Source organism: Lonchura striata, chromosome 2, assembly GCF_050655825.1.
Source record: "Lonchura striata isolate lonStrDom1 chromosome 2, ASM5065582v1, whole genome shotgun sequence".
NCBI classification, from domain to species: Eukaryota; Metazoa; Chordata; class Aves; order Passeriformes; family Estrildidae; genus Lonchura; species Lonchura striata.
In genome coordinates this window covers 113,669,901-113,684,445 of record NC_140704.1, presented here as the reverse complement: position 1 = coordinate 113,684,445, position 14,545 = coordinate 113,669,901, and positions in this window count along the sequence as shown.

Below are 14,545 nucleotides of genomic sequence, written 5' to 3'. Positions count from 1 at the left end.
TAAATAATCTGCAAAGGCATGTTTGTGCTTTTGTTACAGCAATGTTGTGGCTCACAGTAGATCATAATATCACATCTTTGAGACAGCTAGAAAAAACTCTCAAAGCCAATGAGATCAAAGGGTTCTTTTTTATACTAGGAATCTACTGAATGTTTATTTCTTGCTACCTTTGTAACATAAAATCATGAAACTTGCCAAGCTGGAGGTTTTGGTGAAAAATAAAATGCCTGTTTAAATCTGGGGAATATGGGAACAATTTTATCTTGTATTACTTAAAATACAGAAATAATTCCATATACTAATATACATAAAACTTGGCTTTTCATTTGAACTGAGTAACCAACAAGCCTGTTCCTGAGATGAGGTGAATTCTGCCATCCCTTCCATACTTTATGGCATGTGCTGCTCCATCCTTTGCTAGGGGAATTCAGGTGGTTGTAAGCTGCTTTGCCAAAATTGGTGAAATACTGCATTGACAGATAACTTATTTTGTGCAAATATGGAGTGATAAGGTTTTGCAGAGTCAGAGTCTGTGAATCATGTAGGAGATGACTATGATAACATAGCATGGTCTTGTGCTTTTACTTGTCTCAAGCATCAATCCCCATCTGCTTCCTCAAAATGGAGAAATTCTAAATGGAGTATTCTAAATGAGGAGTTCTAAATGGACTATTCCTCTTATATTTTTAATACTGTGTATTTGTCTTGGCTGAAACTAGGACAGTATTCTATTCTAAAATATTTTTTGAAGGGGTGGTTATGCTGATAAAGCTGTGGAGTTTTCTGAATTTGTTGCCTTATCTTGTAACCTAAACTTTTCTGTGCTTCAGGAAAAATGATCATAACTTTTATATTTAAATTACTTATGACAGAAACTCACTTTTGTTTCTATCGGAAATGACATTTTTGAAAACCTGTCTAAATATTGAGTAATAGAATAATGACTTAACTAGCAATAAATATCTAGAAGTTTGTAGCAAAAGCAATATTAATTGCTTAACTTGTAAGCAGAAGGGCCATTTACTTACTCTTGTGGTTGATGTAATTCTAATTTATTATTGCTGTCTGACTAGAAATGTGATAAATTACATAAAAAGTCCATTCCTACCATGGTTTAAGACAGATAATATTCTCCTGATACGCAGCATATGTGAAAACCTGTGCTCTCTTCAGGAGTTGGTTACAATTTGAGGTTTGGAGTTTGAAGATAATTGGTCTTAGCCACACAGCCTGACTAGATACCAATTAATACAAAGTCCACTGAAGTCCCCTTCATTTAAATACAATTTTGTAACATTTAAAATCTGCTTGGTTTCTGAAATAATTTGCTTGTCTTGGAAAGACTGTCTGTACAGTAAAACAAATAGGACTAGACATGTAGAGTCAGTGAAAAATTTAGAATGAAAAATGAGAGGGAAGAAGAATGAAAATTGTCCTTTTTTATTTCAAAATAATGAAACATTAACTTTCTAAGTGGAAAAGGGGTACTGAACCAGTTTCTCCATTGCATTTTTATAACATTTTTTTTCTAAATAAAAGGAAATTTCTCTTATTCAATTTCCCAGAGATTTCAAAAAATTCCACTCAAAATAACTTTTTCATCCTGTTTGTTTACAGTGATAAATGAGATAGAGAGTATGTAAAAAATCAAAAGCAAAATCAGAAGCACTGACTCTGATGCCCAAAAATGTTCATAGTTTTTGGGAAAAGCACCATAGACATGCACTGGGAAGGTCAGGGACAAATTGCAATAACTGAGATGTACCCTCTACAATGGCTTTAAAGATATGAGCATTATAGGGAGGGAAAATGAACTTATTCTCTCTACCAAGAGTTTGATACTTTACTGAGGACCGATTCAGAAACTCATAACTACCTTTTGATATGATTCAAAGATTCAAGTAAAAATAGCAGGAGGGAAAAAAATAATCTAACGAGAGGTCAGTTCTGTGTTTAGAAACTTCCCAATAGAAGATTTGAAGATCTGTTTCTCTCCCACTGAGTCCTTCTACAGAAAGCCAAATAGTATCCTCATTACCCTCATGTCATAGATCACTGGTAATTTTTACTGACTCTCAGCATCTAAGACTTGAAACTAACAAAGGAAATTAGCACCAATTCATTTCCAGTTTTTATAGTAAAATTTTTTTGCTCAGGTACAAATACTTTTGTGACCTGTGCCTTGAAACATCAGCTTTCCTCCAAAAAATCTTTTGTTTACTAAATAACTTTGGGCTCCTGGAGTTGTATTTCTTCCCCCTGGACAGGGAAAGTGCCTACCCTGTTAAGTACAATTTCATGATGTTTTTGATAAAGTTCTTAGTATTAGGAAATTCTACTGTTTCTGGAAGCATAAACTCAGCTGCACTTTAATTTTTGTGGTAGGATTTTGCCTAGTCCAGTAGCAGAATAGAGAGGTTCAAAGTAACTGGTTTTTTTGGTAGTCACTCAAACTGTATGCTGCTTCAAAAGAAATACATAAAGTTCCAAGATAAAAATAGAAGAATTTCATGTTTGGATTCACTGACCTAGTGAATTCCAGCAGAAATAATACTTAATACCCAGGGCCAGTGTGTATCCCACTGCATAAGCTGTATTTCGAGCTGTTACCAAATTTCTTTCCCTGTCTAAAACAGAGACATACATGTATAGCATGTTTGTCAAGCTATAAAGATAAGTTGTGAGAAAAATTTTGTCAAAGAGTGACTAGAACTTGCCTTGGAAAAGAGGATAGTGTATAATGGAATAATGAGAATGAAAAAAAAAAAAAAAAAGTTGGTTTTCATTATTTAAACCCAAGGTCACAATAACCACTCAAAGTAAAGAATCTTGGTACTATACCAAAGCTTTCTTACTGATCTAAAGCTAAAATTTCCCTCCTCTGACTAAACCACAGAATAAACATTTTCATTATTCTTCAGCTGCAAATGTAAATACAGCTGCCTTACTGAAAAGCCACCACCCTGGCTCTGAGACTGGCTGGAGAATGCAACCATGTGGTGCAATGACAGCCACAGTCAGATTAATGGGGACAGAACTTTAATATTAAAGATTGCCTTTAATTCAGAATCTACTGTGGCACAGAGCTGTCTACACCAAAGGTGTCACCCACCCCAAGTGTATCAGAAGTCAGGTTGCTGAACTGCAATGAGTACAGTAGAGACTCCTGATGTTTTTCACTTACTACACTCTTGCTCCAGTGAGATAGGGAATTATTTCTGAATATCCTAAAATATAAAGATGTCTGCAGTAATGGAAATCCATCGATGGAACATCAGTCTTTCTTCTTATGCGCATTGCCTTTTCTTCAGTACCTTGAACAATTTCATGGAAAAAATGACTTCTAGAGTAAAAGCTAGGCTGGAACAGAAGGTAATTTTTCAACACTTCTGTTTTAAAACTGTGAATACAGATTGAACACTGAGTGTTTCCTGATCCCATTTAACTCAAGATGTATTTACTACACATTTCTAGTTTACACAAGTAAATTAATTTGTAAAATGTCAGTTAATGAGTTCAGCTAATTGCTTAGTGGTAGCTAAAGAAGTGGAAAAATGAACACAGTTTAAAAATTGTTGCCTATAGACTATAGTAGTGCATAAATCAATTCAGCTGATGCTTGCAAATGTTATTCTGGTGGGTTTTCCTCTTTGTAAGTTAGCATAAATGTATTGTTCTCCTCCTGATTATTGTGGCATAGTTCCTTATGCTGTTTCCTCCAGAATGATGAAAATTTTACTTAAAAAAAAAAAAGAAACAAGAAAACAAGACTGTACCTCTTATTGAGGGAAATAACTTAGTGATGATCATTAAACAACTACCCCGTGATCCCCAGGTAGTTTGAAGCCCTAGGATGAGGAAGGTATTTCTGTATATTGAGGAGTCTGTAGAGGAAGTAAGAACTTCTTCTGACCAAGAACAGAAATACTTCCTGAAATTCACAGGAAACACATTTCTTGCTATGCTTGTGAAGAAAGCATCAGTGATAGACCCAGATTTCCTCACTTGTCAGTGTAGATGCTGTTGTTCAGGACATGCCAAAGGGAGAGACAAAAGTGTACTCAGGACATGGGCTCTGCTTCTTACAACTGCTGACACCAGGGTTGTATTAGTGCATTTAGTTTTAGTGGCAGTTAACCTTAAGCTCTTGAACCCAGGAGATGCTTTGAAAAGATCAGAGTTTTGTAATATGCACTGGTAGTTCTCACTTGAAAATATGATTTGCTTGTACCAAGAAGCATGGCTGTTCTGCAGCCATGAGACAAGTTTAAAAAATGGACCAACAAACAAACCCCCCACAAAATAACCAAAACAACCTCTATAAAAAGCTGTCCTGATTGCCATGCCATAGGCAACTGGAGAGAGCTGCCAGAGAGAGGAAAAGGCAGTGGCAGTTCAAAGCACTTCTGGCTCTGCTTGGGAAGAGCAGTGGGGGGCCTACAAGAGGAGACTATCCTACAAAGTTTTCCTGCTGTGACAGAACTGATTGAACACATCAACCAGGTTAAGAGGACAAGACTCAGGAATCACAGTGATACTGGTTTTCATTTTAACATCTGTCCTCAAGGATTACAGCTTTTATTCTCCAGATCACAGAGGGGGCATGTCACTGCCTTAGAGGTTCATGTTCTCTTTCTGGCTGCTTTTCAAATCCACTCTCCTCATCTGTAGGTCACATGAATGCTAAACATTCTGGATTAATTCTATCCTCAGATGTACTAAAAACACTATTAAATTTATTTCTTCTGTTATAGATGCATTAGAGCAGAATATTTTGTTAACTGATTGAAATGCCACTTGGAAGTATATCTATTTTTAGAGTAATATCTAGAACTTTTTCAATAATGGATCTGTAAAAGATTGCAAGGAGATAGGGAATAATTTATTGTTGCTTGTCAGCATACTTTTTCTTATGAGATAAGACTTTTTTTTTACTCTGAAAGCCAGAGTTTGACAACTATGTGTGGGTGTTGAACATACCCCTGAGAAAAGTTTACTTTTGTTCAGTCTTTTATATAACTGGCTATGGGCTAGAATTTCTCAGAAGTCTTGGTAGGTATTTTCAGCAATTTACAATATAATTTCTGAGTGTGTGAAATTTGACATTGATGAAGGTTTCCATGAAAACACATTCATTTCCTTAGCATGGAGAAATGCCAATTAAAACCAGGATGTTTAAATCCCTTTCAGTGGAGATCTTTGCACAGTGGTATGTCTCTGTTACTTATGACTAACAAAAATGTGTGCATGGGGATGACAGTGGAAAGGCAGATATGTAGTGGAAACCTTCTTCACTGTGCTAACATCCTCTTCCTCACTTTGGCTTCATTAAATATTGGGAGAAATGACAAGCAGTTGTGAAGCAGCAGCTTTGTGTTTGTTTTTTTGTTTTTGTTTGTTTGTTTGTTTTGCCCCTGAATGGAGTCTTTACAATGAAAACTTGTGCATTTAGCTGTGTTGCTTTGAAACTAACATCCTTTCTGTGAGTTGTTGCTCCGCCTGTGCTGTCAGTGCTCTGTATCTCAGTGAGAGTGAGGAGAACATGACAAGAAAGTTCCAGCCCTATGGAATCCCTGCAGCACCAAGCAGATCTGGAGAAAGTATAGAAAAAAAAAGATCAAACACCTGCTCTTTGGCTGATCACATGAACAATGTCAGAATGAGCTGTGAGACCAACACACCTGCATTAGGACCCTCAGGGCAGATGAAACAGCAGTCCAGAAACTCCTGCTTGCAAAAATGGTTTAGAAGGAACTTAGTAACTAAAAGCAAGTTGTTAAATTCCAGCACTTTGGTGGTAAACGAAACGAGGGCTGTGTTATCCACATCCTTAATCAGGGCAGTTTACCAAATAGAATTGTCTGCTATGAGTACAGGTGGTCCTGTTCATTATGATTGCCCTGCATCAACTTAGTCAGAATCCTGTAGACAGTTAAGTTTGTTAAACAGATAATTATTCCTGTCAGGGGTGTTCAGTCATGTGTGGCTGCTTATCATTGTACAGTCAGGTCTGGTGTCCCTTATACAGCACCTGTATCATGGATGCATTGATCAATGCAGCGTTTCCAAAGACACAGAAATGAGAAACGACAGGACTGACAGCACTGGCTTCTGACTGAGGAGAAAAAAATCAGTGTCTCTATTTCAAAATTCTGCTTTTATACATTAATAGTACAAAACCAGCTGTTTGACACGGTACTGCAGTTGTTTGACTTTGGAAAACATTGATTAATAGTGTCTATGAAATTAATTGAAGATTGCTATATTTCTTAAGGAGCAAGGACAAAAATCCCTAAAGCCATATTCTCATTCTACTAAGAAAAAATTAACTCTATCCCATCTGCAAGTGGGACAGTCACTAGGGAAATAAAAAGGGTTAGAGGGGGGAAAATCGAAATAAATACTTAATCCCAATTAAATTTATTCTGTCCTGATACTGGACCTAAGACAAAGTGATAGGGTAAATGAGAGCTCTGAGCAGTTGCTGCACCTGTGGTCAAGAGAAGGAAGAAGGTGGAAATGGTATCTGAAAAGTTGTATAAATTTGCTATTTGAAATTGACTGTTCTCAGTTTATTAACAGAATGGAAGAAGGAAAGATAGAACCATCATTCCTCATCTTGGATATGAAAAGGAGATAAGCATAAAAGCCTTAGCCTCCTTTTCCCTCAGATTCCTGTAGAAATATCAGGAAATACCACTAGGAGCAGATATGCGCTGGTGGATATTTCTGGAAAACCCAAGGAATATGCTGATAGAGCCTTTCATTTTTCATATATGAGAATTGTGTCCTATAATAGAGAGGTTTTCTAAAGGTTTGTTTTTTATTTTTTTTTGAGATTAAATCTGTATCATCCTTTATACTGCTTTAAAGAATATTAGGCTGGGGGTCAGAAGGCTTTGATGGATAATCACAGACCTCTCTAAAATTGCTGTTTGTGCAAAAGTAAAATGAAACTGGCAAAACAAACCTAAAAATTACAGAAGGAGAAGTATGTATATTGTGGCCCAGACAGAAATCTGAGGCAGGAAGTTTTTGAGCAGAGCTTCAAAATGCAAAGGAGCAGTTTAAGAACCAGGGGAGGTAGTGACTTTCAGGATTCCTGGTATTCTCTCCTTGCATTCCATCAAAGTATTGCTTTACCTTAATAATCAGTGTAAATAAATTCAAATTCTTCGACTACTAATTTTTCAGGACAAAAATTACAATAAGGTTATACTGTTTCCTAAGAAACCCACTTTCTTTAAAAGTGTTACTGTTTGGGATGGAAGAGAATATTTCAGTACATATTGTTACTTTGACTCCTATTCTATTAATTCAGAGACTGGTGATATTTTGGAGGCTTGTTGTTAAAGTCAGAACTGTTTCCAGCTAGGCATTACCTTTGAAAATAAGATTTAAATTTTCTGGGAGATTTGCTTATATTTGGAATTGTATACTGTGCCATAATTTTGCTTCCAACATCAAGAGTCTTTGTGACTTCTTGATTTGCAGAACTGGAATAAATCAAAATAAAAGCACATTTCAATGGAGGGAGAATAAAAATATGGCAAGAAGGCTTTGATTTGCATTCCCCTCTGTTTCATTATAATATTTTGATGGGAATAAAATATGAACATTAAGGATTTTTTTTTTAATTCAGTGGTTTTAAGTAGAGGTGATTTTTTATTGGAGTTTTTTTTTTTTTTAATCTTTTTGGAAAATTTAAAAATGTTACTATTTAGGAGCAATAATTTCAACTCAGTGCCTGTGTGTCATGGCTTAGAGTACACCCAAAAATGTTGCTGTATGGTTGATGGTGTTGCTGACATGCCACCCTCCACCCTCTGCCTTAGCATCACGTGCTGCTATTTTGGGGGCAGTTTCTATTTTCAGAGACATTTTGGGTTCATCTTGTGCTGAAAGTGTGACAAACAGATCTGCGTTTCTTGCCAGGTATGGGTGTAGATATGTGTGTGCTATTTTTGTGGCTATATTGTATTATTTATTTGGGTCTTCAAATATTTGTTTGAGAAGTTGAAATGTGGTTAGTGAAGGTACAGGAGATGGATTTGTTACTCATTTTTTTTTAGCACCTCATAAACTGGTTGTATTTTGACCCGAAACAAAGCATATTTCTTAGGTATTAAGCACATTTCAGCCAATTTCTTGCTGGCTTTTTGTGAATGGCAAATATAAATTCAGTTGAGACAAATTCAAACAAAGAGATATTTAAACACCAGGAAGTGTGGTTTTATTCCCATGTTATAATAGGAAACTGGATTTGAAAATTTTTTGCAGTTCATCTTCAGTTTTCCACTAATAGTTACATGGTGAAAGGATAATGCCACTTTTTAGAGCAATGTGTACTAACCTTTTCCTACACAGGGAGGCAAGATCTGTTGTGTGAGGGCAGGAAATGGGAGCAGCTGTGTCCAAACACTTGCACACTTGAGCGGGTGTTCTCAGAGCTCCAAACCAGATCATAGGGAGTGTTTGAAGGTGTCTAACCACCATCAGAGGGTTTCAAAGACTTTCAGTACCACATGTAGGGTGTGCATGGCCTCAGACAGGTTCAGGATGCTGCAAGGATGTTCTATAAACAGTATTTTTCCTTTAGATTAGGGAGTTGCAAATTATTTACTCTGGGAGAGAAACCAGAATGAACAGAAGCCACCTAACAAGGTTAGTAGAAGTGGCTAAAGACGTGAGTTAAGGAGACAAAACTCAGAGTTAAGTTATTCCCTTCTTTGTCTCACCATTCTCCTCTTCCCCCGGGACTGAGGAAGTAATTCTTCAGGGAATGGATCTCACAGAATCACAGAATATTCTGAGATGGAAGGGACTCACAAGGATCATCAAAGTGCAACTCCTAGCCCTGCACAGGACAGCACCAAGAATCACACCATGTGCCTGGGAGCATACTGTGGGAATTCCTGGGAGGAGATATAATCCAGGTGGCATTAATTTTGCTGCAAATGTATTACATGGTTTCATGTTGGTCTATGCCAAGCTTCTTTAGCACCCTGTAATGTTTCTGCACCTGCATGTTTATGGCACCATATCTAGAATCACTGAAGTTTCAAAAGCCTCAGAACTCCAGAAACTTTCATTTATGAGAAAAACCTTGAAGCACCTTTCCAAGCATCCTGCAAGACCTCAAGGCTTACAGAAATGTCATATGAGACATAAGAAATGTTCCTTTAAGTCACAAGGAATTAGACTCCATACAGAGAGGATTCTTCAGGCAGTGAATGACTAAGCCTGATGCCATGAAGATGATCTGGGGGCTCTGTCACAGCTGTCCTAGTGGAGGTCATGGAAGAAGAGTTCTTTATAATTTTTTGTCTGTGACATGATGGAAGTTCTATAATATCAAGATAATGCAGAAAAAAAAAGTTTACAAAGGAATATGAGGAGAAAGGCTAAAAAGATGTGTAATCTTCAAACTTGTCTTTAAAGTACAAAAGGGGGCCAATTGGAAAAAAAAAGCAAAATAAATTTGGGGTGTAAGAAGGTGGAGTAAGAGAAAAGCTAAGAGAAACAGGCAAGGACAATGACAAATGCTGAAATAATTCAGTTAAGTGAAAGTATTGTACCTGTCCTTTTGAGAAGCTGGAAAAAGTAATCCTTGAATACTTAAGTAAAGGGCTTGAGGTAGAGAATGGAATGTCTCAAGTATTTGGCATAGAGCAGTCATTTGAAGGGCTGATGGAGTTTGTGTGAGATGGACTTTGTTTCTCAGCTACAGATGGGGAGTTCCACAATATATTGGTATTATCTGTGGCTGTAGCCTCTGCATCCTCAAAACTATGTAGCAGGATGAGAAAAGGCACAGTGAATATCAAAGGTCTAGAAAAGAATTCCTGCAAGAAGGAGGAATTTGCTCATAGCTGCACTCCACTATTTTATGTCTACCATTACTGCCTGTGGGCAAAATGCCTAAAAATGAAGCTCCTAAAGAGATCCGTGCTTTATGATCTGCTGGTTTGAGGTTGTGGCCCACTGAGCTGTGCCAGTGAGTTAATTGCCCTTTTAGATAGGGATTGAAAACAAACCAAACCAAGCCCAAAACCCAAACCCTTGGTGTTCAGAGAAAAAGGGCTTTTGTAGTGCAGTCATAGGCATCTGTTCTGTCTATTCCCTGAGCTCTGTGGAGTGTTTGTCTATCAGCAGAATAATTGCTGGGAGGGACGGCAGTGTGATCAGGGCACGAGGTACTAACATTTATAACCCACAGTGTTTCTAGTGATTGATCTCTGTTAAACACAGGAAGAAACTTCTGATGCAAGAATAGAACATCTATAAAACTACCCATTTCCAGAGCCACCAGTGACTGCAGAGATTCCAGTCTTTATAAACAGAATAAGAAAGCAAGGAGAACTTCCAAATTTGTGCCTGGTGAAGGAGCCACAGATATGTGCCTATGGGCCGTGCAGGTCATGGCAACTACTTTGAGGCTGTAAACTGAAGGGTGAAGTCTTGAGTGCAGAAAAACAATGTGTTGGGAGCCTAAAGAAAATACTGCCTAAAAGGAAAGCATGCAAAATACTGGAAAAGGAGTTTAGCTCAGAGGAGGAAGAAGTGGGAGTGGAATATAACAGCATTTTATCTATTATTCAAGGCTGTTGCAAAGTGGAAGGGGATAATTTACTTAGGGTAGCCATCCTGGATCAGGAAGAATTAGGACAAACTTTCTAAGAGTAACATATTTCTGAGCTTGTAGAACACCAACACTGCCATAAGAAGACCATACATTGTCCCTCATGAGGCACTCTTAAAAATGCTCCACAGAAGTATCTATCAGGAAAAGCAAACTAGAACTGGCTATATTTTGTCATCCTGTGGGCGAGATCCACATTGAACAAGCAGAAATTAGGACTATTTCTACAAAAACCAGGCAAAGCCAAACTTTAAGGTTTTGTGTGTGGAATGGGGCAGGTGGTGACCTTCCAACTAAAATAAGTGTTCACTGCATTGCTTGTGGGTTTTAGCTGAGTGTGCAGAAAGATCTTAGTTGCCTGGGCACACATTGGTCTCGTATCATACTTTTCTATTTATCTGTTTTCTGTAAAGTGAAAGATCTTTACCTTTGTTTCTGAACAGTGTCAACACTTCATGGAGTGCTGTTAGCCCTCAAGGAGGGCTCAAAGCCCTTCTGGATCTTTCTTACACATAAGTGAGGGAAAAGCAGAATGGATGCTTTAAAATGGCTATCAGATGAAGATATCCTCCCTGGGAAATATATTTGTATGTGAATATGTCTATATAGGTAAAAAACTCATGGTAAAGCTGTATTCTCTGTTATGAAAGAATAGCTTTATTTTAGCTTTACTTTTGAACACTTTGAAAATAAATGAAGAAAGGAAGTGGGAAATCAGTGTGAGTTTCTTTCAGTCCTTGGGAACCTACCCTGATCACCATGACATTTCAGAAATAGAGTGTGACCTCTTAGTAACATCTGCCAACTCACTTGGCACTCACAGTTGTGTCAGTTCAGAGGCCATAGGCTTGTGATTGTTCAGTTTGTGTGAGTGTTCCTTAACCTGGTCCTCCTCCGTGGAGGGCAAGTTCCCCTGTTTTCCAATTCTTCCTGAAGGACAGAGCCTCAGAGGAGGAATCAGTTGCAGGCTGATGGCTTGCTGCATGCAAGCTGAAAGCTAATTTGGGCTGATGAGCTCTGTCTCCTTGCATCAGCTCTTTGAAAGAAACATGGGATGTGTTGGATCACCTCTCCTCTGGACACTGATAAATAGAGACAGCCCATTTGCCCTGGCAACTGGGCAGAGGAGCACATGATCTGCCTCTAATCAGACACAGAAGAACAGCAAATGGGACCTGAGAATCTGCAAAATTCAACACTTTTTGAAAGGACTGAGCTGTGGAAAGAAAACTTTGGGTTTTTTCTCTTTCTTGTATCTCAACTACCAAGTTATTCATCTGGGGATATGTTTGTCTCAGTTGCAGCACAGCACTGGAGCACATCTTCCCCTGCAGGAAGGGGAATAAACATTATGCTGCCCAGTCTTCTGAATCATGTGGGAGGGCTGAAGGTTTTTTCCTTCTCATTCTTTTCCATTTAAACTGTTCAGGATTGAAGAAATCTACTTATTCTCATCTGCCAAGGAGCTTTGAATGTATGAGATCCTAAGAAGGGGTGTAAGAGACTGGGGGAGCAGGCACTGGACAGAATGAATTTCATGCTGAGAGCTTTTGTCTTTTTGCTTGAGATGCTGCTTCTCCAACTGAGAGATACTTGTGGCTTGCATAAGAAGAATTGCTCTCTGAGCTGACCAAAGGAGGTTCTTTTTTAATTAAACAAGAAACACTTATTTTAAACAGAAAAAAAAATAATTTTTCCATTAAAAGATAAGGTTCTGACTAACTATTATACAAACAGGTGTTTCTGTGTCAGAATAAATTGAAGCTTAAAAGAGAGTATTATGGACTTGTAAGTCTTCTGGGCTGAATGCAGGGACTGTTATGATGTTGGGGAAACATTTGGCCAGCCTTTAGTATATATTTTCCCAAAATGAAAAGTGTTGCTGTTTACAGAGAAATGTTGGAATGAATGGGGGGGATCATCAACACACCTCATGATATTGTAGGTGTGCCATCTCTTGGAAATGACAACTGAAACAATTTGTGTTTCTGATGATTGCTCATAGCTGAATGATGCTGGCATTTTTTTATTGCATGCAACTACAGATATTATGCAAAAAGACCTTATAAAATATAGTTTAGGCTCTGGTATACTAAGCTAGCAGTCAGCTTTTTACTTCCCATGTGAAAAGTCATAAGAATAAAAGCAATTTGCGCAACAAATTATTTGGGAAAGAGAACTGTTTGCACTAATAATAAACAAGAAATCTATCCCATAAAAATCAGAGAACAAAATATGTAAACTAACAAAAAAGGAAGAAATTTAACAGATGTACACCCTGGCCATTAACCTACCAATAAATTGAGTGTCAGTGTATTGTTAGCCAAATAAGTCTAACACAGTGCTTTCTGATTTTTCCTATAAATATGAGCTTTGTGAATAAAGAATTAGTTTTCCTGTATGAAGAAACTGAGTCCCGTCTGCTTTACTGCAACATTTTCTATGTTATATAATGTCAAAGAGTGAGGTTTTTACCTTTTTCCTATCAGATTTCAATACAGGAATGCTGTAAATAAGTATTAGGGCTGTCAGGAACAGGATTCATGCATGGCACATATGTTTTCTGGCATCTTTCAAACCCCAATAGCAAATTCTCACTGATAGCCAAGATAATTCATGACTGAAATACACTATTTTTCTTTGAAAATCCAGCCTTCTGTCAGATATAGACTCTTCATAAACTAGGATTTTCTAAGCAGCTACAGGTTGTGATCCTGACTGTCATAGGACAAAAAACCACTTTGTGCTGTTTTCCCTTGGCCACATAGGAGGTAGAGGCTCTGGACTTGATGATGTCAGTGTCCCATGGCAGTGGAACCAAGATTTTTTGCCTACATAAAAAGAAGCCTGGAAGATGCTTTTTAGATTTGAAGATTGCTTCTGAACAAGAGGATTCCCTGGCAAAACAGATGCTTGATGCTGATGCTGTGGGTCTTTTACTTTCTCATTTCTTGGTCCAAAGAAATTATAGTGTTGTGGAGGGGAATAAACATTATGCTGCCCAGTCTCCTGAATCATGTGGGAGGGCTGAAGGTTTTTTCCTTCTCATTCTTTTCCATTTAAACTGTTCAGGATTGAAGAAATCTGCTTATTCTCATCTGCTGAGCCTGGGGGAAGCCACAGACCAGGCAATTCTAAGTTACAATGTGTTTTCTCTTGCTTCTGAAGAGGAGTGATACAGCTCCTTGTTTGGCATTATAGTTGAGCTGGAAGATCATGCCCTGTCCCTAAGGAGAAGGCAATTTTAGTTCTCTTTAATAAAAACAGAGTCAGAGTTATGGTCTCGTATCCTTCCGGAATGAGGAATCCATTTCACTTGAAGACCTCCCTCTGCACATTGCTGGGAATTCTCTTTTTCTGGTTAATGGTTGTTTATTACCCTTTTCTGTTTGGTTTCTCTCCCCAAGGAGTCATTCTAAACACCAGCAAGAATTTGGAGCCATAAAAAATTCCTGGAAAAGACTCTAGCTTTTGTCCTTTGTTGTGTGGCAAAATCCAACAACTCTGCAAACGTTTTGAACACAATTGTGGTATTAAAGTAATTTTAGAATCCCTTTGGCATGAGTCAAAAAATCATGCCTAGGCTCACCATGTAGCTATGCAAATCTTGATATCTATTTTCTGTTTGTGTATTGAAAAAACATATTTTTCATGATTCATATTCCTAGAAAAACTTTCCCCTTCCCTTCAAGCTTGACCAGTGGGTTAGTTTGGAACTGTAATATTTCCTGAAGGTTGTACATAAACACTGCCTTTAAACTCTTCCTCTGACCCAGACTCAGGATCCCAGTCTGAGAAACACGCAGCCTCTCCTAGCAGCTAGAAAAATTCTGTCACGATTTCTAAGGTAAGATGCTTCCAAAGTGTTTATAGATATGTAAATCTTACTCCTACCAACTTAGA